We start from the raw sequence: 8795 nt of genomic DNA, 5'->3' as shown, positions 1-8795 counted from the left end.
TATTTTGGTCTTGCTCTTCTCCCAAGATGGCATTGACTAGATATGTGAACTCTAGATCCGTAGCCTCGGAAGGTGACTTGGGGATATAATCCTCAATGATGACTTCACCAGATGCTGATGAATAGCAAGGGTTATACATCTCTTTTGGCTGAGAGAGGTACTCATAATCAATGTTCCATCCAGTTGGAACAATGTCTTCAAGAGAGATTCTTGAACTTTCAGGAGCGGAGTATTTCACCATGTAGTCGAATTTTCCGCTTGGTTCTCCTAACGTATCCCAAGTCTCTTCGGGGATAGGAGGAACTTCTTCTGATGAACCATGATTTCTGGTGGTGAAGCTGTCAGTAACTTCATCACTGCTTGGTTGAGTCTTACTTTCAGATCCTTTAGTCGGATAATAGCAAGGTGATTCAGACTCTGGTAGGGAGATATATCCTGCTCTGTTAAGATAGGATAACCATTCCTCTTCATCGGTGTTTTCCGTACCGATGGTATTGACTGTTTGATGAACAGGTTGAAGAAAACCTCCACTGCAGAAAGTTTCTTGAATTGGAAGAACTACCTCAATTCCTGGAATAGTCTTTGATGATGTTGGAAAGAATCCAACTCCTGTTCTGTTCTTGTTGTTGGTAGGAATGTTAATGTGCCCCCAACCACTGGTAGTGCCATCCTTTACCACTTGGATTGCATCTTTGTATGAAGAGATAGACGCTGCTTTCTCCTTTCCTTTGTCTAAGGAAAGTGCTTGGAATTTAGTTCCAACAACTTCTTTTGGTTCTATGTCGGAGAATGATGACAGGTTGCTGACGATCAGAGCTCGTTCTCCACATACGGTTACCAATTTGTCATTTCTTATGAACTTCAGTTTCTGATGAAGTGTTGAAGTAATTGCCCCAGCCTCATGAATCCATGGGCGACCTAGCAAACAACTGTATTGTGCTGGAATGTCCATAACCTGGAAAGTGATTTTGAACGTCTGAGGTCCAATAGTTATGGGAAGATCTACTTCTCCGAAAACTGACTTTCTTGATCCATCAAATGCTTTGACGATGACATGACTTTTTCTTAGAGGGTAATCTTCGAAATATAATCTTGACAATGTTGATTTAGGCATGACATTGAGAGAGGATCCATTGTCTATTAGGACTCCTGTGAGTGTATTACCCATGCAGCCAACTGAGATGTGAAGTGGAAGATTGTGGTCCACTCCTTCTTCAGGAAGATCTTCGTCACAGAAACTTAGGTTAGTTCCGGCGGAGATGTTGGCAATGATGTTGTTGAATTGGCTTATAGTAACACTTGGTTCTACGAAAGCTTGTTCCAAAACTTTCTGTAGAGCTTCCCTATGAGCTTCAGAACTCAATAGCAGGGAAAGAACAGAAATCCTAGACGGAGTATGTAGTAATTGGTCTACAATGTTGTATTCACTCCTCTGGATTAACTTCAAGATCTCATCATTTTCTTTCGCTTGAACAACATTGGTCGGATGATTGTCTTGCCTATGTGGTACTTCCTCCGAAGGTTTCTCCACATTTTCTGTTGTTCTGTTGAAGATGCGTCCACTTCTGGTGACTCGACTAACATCAGCAATGTTGACAACAGACGGTAATGGTATTTCCTTACCATTTTCAATGAATGTAGCATTGTACTTGTATGGTATAGCCTTGTCAGACTCATACGGTACAGGACCTGGTAAGTAGATGACTAGTGGTGCAACTGCTGTCTTCCTGCTATCATACTTGACTTGCATAGGTTCAACTTGATTAATTTGAGGAGATACGGTAAAGACTTCATCATCTTCTCTGTTGGCAAGAACAGTAATGGTATTGTCATCCATCAGCTTTTGAATGTCGTTGCGAATAGGGGTGATCAAAACCAAACCAACCCAATAGAAAACCGCAAACCAAACCAAACCAAACCGAAACCGTTAAAAACCGCATTTGGTTCGGATTAGTTTGGGTCAGTTTTTACAAAACCGCACGGTTTGGTTCGGTTTGCGGTTTGTATTTTGTAAACCGAACCAAACCGAATCAAACCGCACTATGTTACAACCTAAATTTTACTAACTCACATCCAACCCAAACTTAAACTTATTATACATTAGCATTATGATTACGAACAATTTTCTCATCCTTATGCATATAATTTTAGTCCCGATCTTCTAAAATCTCTAATAACATTATCGCACTTTTTTTGCCACATACATCTTCCCTCTTCTTCTGTAATCTCTACTCTCTTATATTCTTTCTTTTCCACCTTCTCATTTTTATGTAAATGTTCCGTATTTCAGTTTCGTTTTTATCGCATATCTTCTTCTCTAATCTCTCAACACTTTTTTTCTTTTTCACTTTCACTAGTCTTTCGTCTCTTCTATTTTTTTGTTTCGTTATAATAATTTTTATATTATTTTATGCTATTATTTTATGTTTAATATTCCACTTTGTCTAATTTAATTTTTACATATTAAATGGAAAATTGTTGTCAAAATATGACGAGTTTTGTTGTTATTTGATAGTGTATGAATGTATAAATACAAAATTATGTTATCATCTATATGTGTATGTATGGCTCAATAAAATATTTGTAAAAAACCGAACCAACCGAACCGAACCAAACCGCATTAGTTTGGTTTGGTTTGGTTCGGATTTTTTTAAAAAGCCAACCGAACCAAACCAAACCGCACTATTTTTTCTCTTGCGGTTCGGATGATTTTTTTCGTCAAAACCGCCCAAACCGCACCGCGAGCACCCCTAGTTGCGAACACGCAAACATCCTCGTGAATTTCTTCGACAAATTCTGCATCTACTGTAAGCGTGGAAATCTGTTCCAAAGTAGGCAAGTCCATTTAAAGTTTTGTGGAACCTGACTACCGATCCTTCAAGGTCTTCAACTTTGTAGATTTTGTATTCTCCTGGACATCCTTGAACCATGTTGATGTCATGTTCAGTTCTGACTCGGATATGTTGAATCCATCCCAAGTCCATTTGTTCTTGTAATGCAGCTTGAACTATGGCACATCCTTGATTATTCTTTGGACAAATTTCACATGTGAAGTAGTTGTGAGGTGGTACATGACCGTACCCAGCTTGTTTAGCGTGCATCTTGACAAGATTTTCCCCTATCTGACGAATGTCGTAGATTTGAATGACGTTGGGGTGTTAATCTATCAGATTTACTGAAGCTTCTTTATGCTGCGGCAAAGGATTTGCTTGGACGTTTGGATTAGTATCTTTGAAAGATAGCATTCCGCTCTTCACTAATCGTTGGACGTCAATCTTGAAAGGGAAACAGTTCTCAATATTGTGACCTGGTGCCCCCTGATGATAGGGACAAGATTGGTCAGCTTTATACCATGGTGAGGAACTGTTTGTAGGATTTGGAGGACTCCTTGTCTGAATGAGTCCTTTTGCCAGTAATGTTGGAAACAATTCTGCATACGGCATTGGTACGGGGTCAAAGGCAGGATACCTTGGAGCCCGATTGTTGTAATTTGGAGGTCGAACCTGCTGCTGAGGTTGCTGCGACCTTTGTTGAATTTGTTGTTGCGAGACCTGAGGTTGATAAGCTGGCGCTGAGTTAACAACCGGAGTTATTGTTGCAACTTGAGGTTGGAATTTCTTCTTGATTTTGTGCAAGACATTGCTGACATCTTGATCCTTTTTCTTCTGGAAAGAACTTCCATACTTCCTTGGACCAACAGAAGATTCTGGTTCTTTGTTCAAGCGTCCTTCTCGAACTGCTTCTTCTAAACGCACACCCATGTTTACCATCTCGGTAAAGTCACATGGTGCACTTGCAACCATTCGTCCGTAGTAAAATGGACTCAAAGTTTTGAGATAGATTTTTGTCATTTCTTTCTCTTCAAGTGGTGGACAGATTTGAGCAGCAACTTCACGCCATCTCTGAGCGTATTCCTTGAAGCTTTCTCTATCCTTTTGAGTCATGGCCCGGAGTTGATCTCTGTCGGGAGCCATATCCAGATTGTACTTATACTGTTTGACGAAGGCCTCTCCGAGGTCTCGAAAAGTACGAATCTCTGAACTGTCCAAGTTCATGTACCATTTGAGTGCAGCACCAGTCAGGCTGTCTTGAAAATAATGAATGAGCAATTGTTGATTATCAGTCTGAGTTGACATTCTTCGAGCGTACATCACAAGATGACTTTGTGGGCATGAATTCCCTTTGTACTTCTCGAATTCTGGTACTTTGAATTTGTGAGGAATCTTGACATTTGGAACCAGACAGAGGTCTGCAGCATTCTTTCCAAATAGATCTTGTCCTCGGAGAGTCTTGAGTTCCTTCTGCATTTGCAGAAACTGTTCCTGGAACTCGTCCAATCTTTCATACACGCCAGCATCCTCACTTGGAGCGTGATGATATACTTGTCCGCCCTGCGGGGGAAAAGTATGCATAATGGGCTGTGGAGAAGCCATGACAGCAGATCTCGGTATCTCAGCATTCTGTTGTGCGAAACCCATTGCCGTTGCTCTTGGAACTTCAATTTCCAGAGGTTTGTAACCCTCCGGTGGACGCATATCCATGGTGACTTTTGGAGCTTCAGAAACTGGAGGTATGTACCCTTCTGGAGTAAAGTTATACGGCATGCCCCAAGGTCGATCAGGCGGCATGGTATACTGAGGAATAGGAGTAGAAACAATCTCGGAAACCACAGTCCTTTGTGGTTCTTCTGGCGTTGGTCGATTCTGCGCAACTACCAGGGCTTCTACCATACTATTGAGTCTTTCAACAGTACCTTTGAGAGTATTAATCTCTTCTCTGAGTTCTTCATTCTCTTGCTCAAAGTCTTCCATTCTTTTCTTGCGACTTGAACGAGTGTTGTATGGATGAGACAGCTTGAAAGTCTTGGTTCACCTCCTTCTCCTCCTCTCTTTCTGGAGAAAGGAAAGTGACTATTAGATCCGCGACAATTCTCGTGTCAGTGCGTACGACTAAAGCGATGTATGATATGCAATTAAGTTAATTATTTTTCAAGGAAATACCATAATTACGTTATGAAACATCAAACTTTATTAATTAAGCGAAAACGCCGTTTTTACACACTTTGAAAAGGGAAATACAGAGAAACTGAGAGAAAGGACTCTAAAACTTTGACGAAGAGCCGACTTCACGTTCTAACATTTTCTTCTGTTTCTTGAGCTGAGCGTTCTCTGACGTGAGCTGATCGATGATCCAGGAAGCAGGAGGGATATGATGAGAAAGTGATGATTGTGTCACTTGTCGATCGAGCACTTCAAGTAACTCATCCTTCCTTCTTAGGATGTTTTGAATCTCAACGTTTTCCGTGTTGACAATTCGATACTTGTTCCTCCAAGCATTCCTTTCTTGGCATACCTTGTTTAATGCCGTTTGCAATTTTTCAACATCGGTGGAGAAAAGGTAAATTGGTTCCCTTAGGGGAATAGGTTCTTGATGTTGATATGGCATCCTGAGCTTGAATGCTCTGACGCGTACCCATTGAAGGTAAGGATCTAGGGAGATGCAAAGATGTTTTCCTCACAATCTTCTCCCTTTGCTGTGAACAAGACGCCAGGCTTGGACAATTTCCTTCTTCAGCATGTTGCCATGATCGTCAATGTTCTTGAAGAACAGACCCTCCAATTGAATGTTACTTGGAATGTTCTTCATGGGATAGCCGTATTGACGACGGGCTAAAGCTGGATTGTAACTGATCCCTCCCTTAGTTCCAATAAGGGGTATGTTGGGAAAACTTCCGCAACTGAAGATGATCTTGGTTTCGTCGTTGTCAGGACTACACCAATCAATGTCTGTATGAGTGAGAGACATGATTTTCTGTGACCAGTAAAGGCCATCCCTCATGTTCCAGAAAGTGCTAGACTTTGGCAGGTGTGAAACGAACCATTCGTATAACAACGGTACGCAGCATGTGATTAATCCTCCTCGCTGCAGGTTTCTTGAATGCACAGAGTGATAAGCATCCGCAAGCAAGGTTGGAACTGGATTTCCAATTAAGAAGATCTTAATTGCGTTGATGTCGACGAAATCGTTAATGTTAGGAAACAAAAACAATCCGTAGATAAGCAAAGCCAAGACTTCCTCAAAAGCGCTCATATCTTGGATGCTGACGAAGTACCGAGCTTGATCAAACAGGAATTTGGAGGGCAATCCTTGAATTCCTCCTCTACTCACCATATGAGTTCTGATGTCGACTACGTTCAAAGGAGTAGTTGCAGCAATGATAATGTCGTCAGGATTCTTTTCCAAACCGGAGTACGGATCTTGCGCGTACACGGGTATTCCAATCAGACGAGAGTACTCCTCCAACGTAGGCATGAGCTGATAATCTGGAAAGGTGAAGCAGTGATACGTTGGAACGTAAAACTGTACCAAGGTGGGAAGGATCCCATCCACCATGTTGGTATTGAGCAAAGGCAGAAGTTTTCCATACTTCTCCTTGAAAGCCTGGGGGTTGACCACCAGTTTTCCGAGCTTTCCCAGTTCCTCGACCTGGGGAATCTTGAAGGTGTATTTCCTAGCTCTCTTTCTTCCGTAATCCATGGTATAGATCCTTAAGTCCTTTCTCCGTTTCTCTCTTTCTATGAAGTTCAAAACGTTCGTTATTTAGTTTCCTTGAAAAACGACTCGAAAAAGACTCTTTTTGTTTTTAGTTGTTTATTAATGAATGATGCATGAATGCATGAATGCACACACAAGAGTTTTAAACAAACATGGCGTTGAAGGGTATAGTGGTCATGAAGTCCAAACGCAATCCCCGCCCCAATGGTAAACTAAGGATAAGGATTTTTTTGTACCTGTAGAACGGGTTCTAGGGGTCTCAGAGTTTTTGCTCAACCTTAAAGATACGTTGATTGGTATCTATAAGAGAGTTTTCTCTGAGTGTAGTATCTGCGTGACAATTACTTCTGTAATCACCGCTCTACGTCCTAAAAAAAGGCTTTAAGTGGGGTTAATGTGTTTCTAGGTCCTCCTGGTACAAATCAGTCTCGGAATGCAGTGGCGCAGTTAATCACAACCAGCCACGCAAATCCCAAGAGTAGACTTGGAAACCAAGATTAGAGGGCCTTCACCGGGAAGACATCCTCCATCCTATCTTATGTTGCACTCAAATCCGGGTATAGGATTTCTCACCACAAGGGGGAATCAAGCCCTTTCCCGATACAGAATAAACAAAATAAACAAATATATATGCAACAAACACATGAAATGACACAGAGGTTAGGCAGGACCTCTCTTGTTTGAGGGGGAATTTGGCATCCCTAATTCCTCATTGGGGCTGGACCAGCAACAGGTCAACCATTGGTTTGGATGAAAAACCAAGGTTTTTAACACTTATATCCCCAGCAGAGTCGCCATTTTTCTGTGGTGGTCGTTTTCTTTACCTCCCCGTTTCACTTGGGAGGACGGCACGCTAAACCCTTCACGCGAAATTTGGAAGGAGAATGCGCCCGTGGTGGGATGAATTTTATTTCAGCTCTTCCTACGATATCACACGAACTCTCTTATTTGTCCTACGAGTAGGAAAGGGAAAAAAAGATCTCAACTAAACCCTAAGAGTTTGCTAAGTGTGGGGATTTCACCTAGACTAGAAATTCTGGAGTCCGGGAGGTCGGTTATACATAGGGAAGTGTTTAAACACCCTACATATCTGTAGTACTCTACAGGAACCTTCTCTGTGTCATTTGTGATTGTGTTTGCTGCTAATGATTGGGAAAGTTTCTCCTTTGTGTTAGGAGAAGGAATTGATTTGATTTGAAAAGACAGACAGACAGATAAACTGACTATTTTTGGTATTTTATTAGCTCGCTGAGATTCCTTGTGAACCTCATGCCTACATATCCCTAGTGGAAGTCAGAGCTTAATGTAGTTCGGGGAACTAACTAGGGAAATTACTGTTTTTGGTGCCTTGCTTGAAGCTCAAGGTTGAAGCTTGGAATTAAATCTCTGTTTACAGTAAAGAGACATGAAATCATCTTTACAGAGAGGTATTTGTACTATTCTACCACAAACATTTAAAGGAGTGACAGAATAACTGGATTCATTTCATTCAAGAGGGGAGTCTACTTGGTTGATTAAGTATGACAGCCATCGTGCCTCTAAAATGAAAGAAAGATGCTCATCCAAATTAGGGAAAGTGTACAAGTCTGGGGATGTGCCAGAGCATGTCTTTCATAGTCCTAAATGGGAGACTTTGATTGAAATTGAAATTGAAATGTTTGTTTGTTTGAATGTGGTAGAGTAATAAAAATATCTCTCTATAGAGATAAGCTATGTCTATCTACTGTATAAAAGATTTGACTTTAGCTGGCTTGTATGAGGCCCAAGCTTGAGGCTTTTTGATTGATTAATTAATATTATTGACTCTGGGAGATGACTCCACTGGGGATTAATTACAGGGTATTTTTGTGTTCTGTACAAAGCCCAGAATTGAGGCTGACTTTACTTAGGGAGAATCTATTTATGTGCCTTGTACAAAGCCCAAGGTTGTGGCTAACTGTTGAGGATAATTGAATGAATGACTCTATTTTATGTGCCTTGTACAAAGCCCAAGGTTGTGGCTGACTCTAGCTAGGGTAAACATTATTTTTGCCTTGTACAAAGCCCAAGGTTGTGGCGGACTCTTAAATAAACTGAGTATGGATGACTCTATGGGGAAAAGATCCTAGGTGTTAGGAATCTTTGACACATGAAAGTATGGTTTATCTGCCTTGTACAAAGCCCAAGGTTGTGGCTACTGAATGATGAAGGATTCATTGGGGAGATTCTATTATCTGCCTTGTACAATGCCCAAGGTTGAG

This window comes from Vicia villosa, linkage group LG3, assembly GCF_029867415.1.
Source record: "Vicia villosa cultivar HV-30 ecotype Madison, WI linkage group LG3, Vvil1.0, whole genome shotgun sequence".
NCBI lineage: Eukaryota > Viridiplantae > Streptophyta > Magnoliopsida > Fabales > Fabaceae > Vicia > Vicia villosa.
This window is presented reverse-complemented; position numbering follows the sequence as displayed.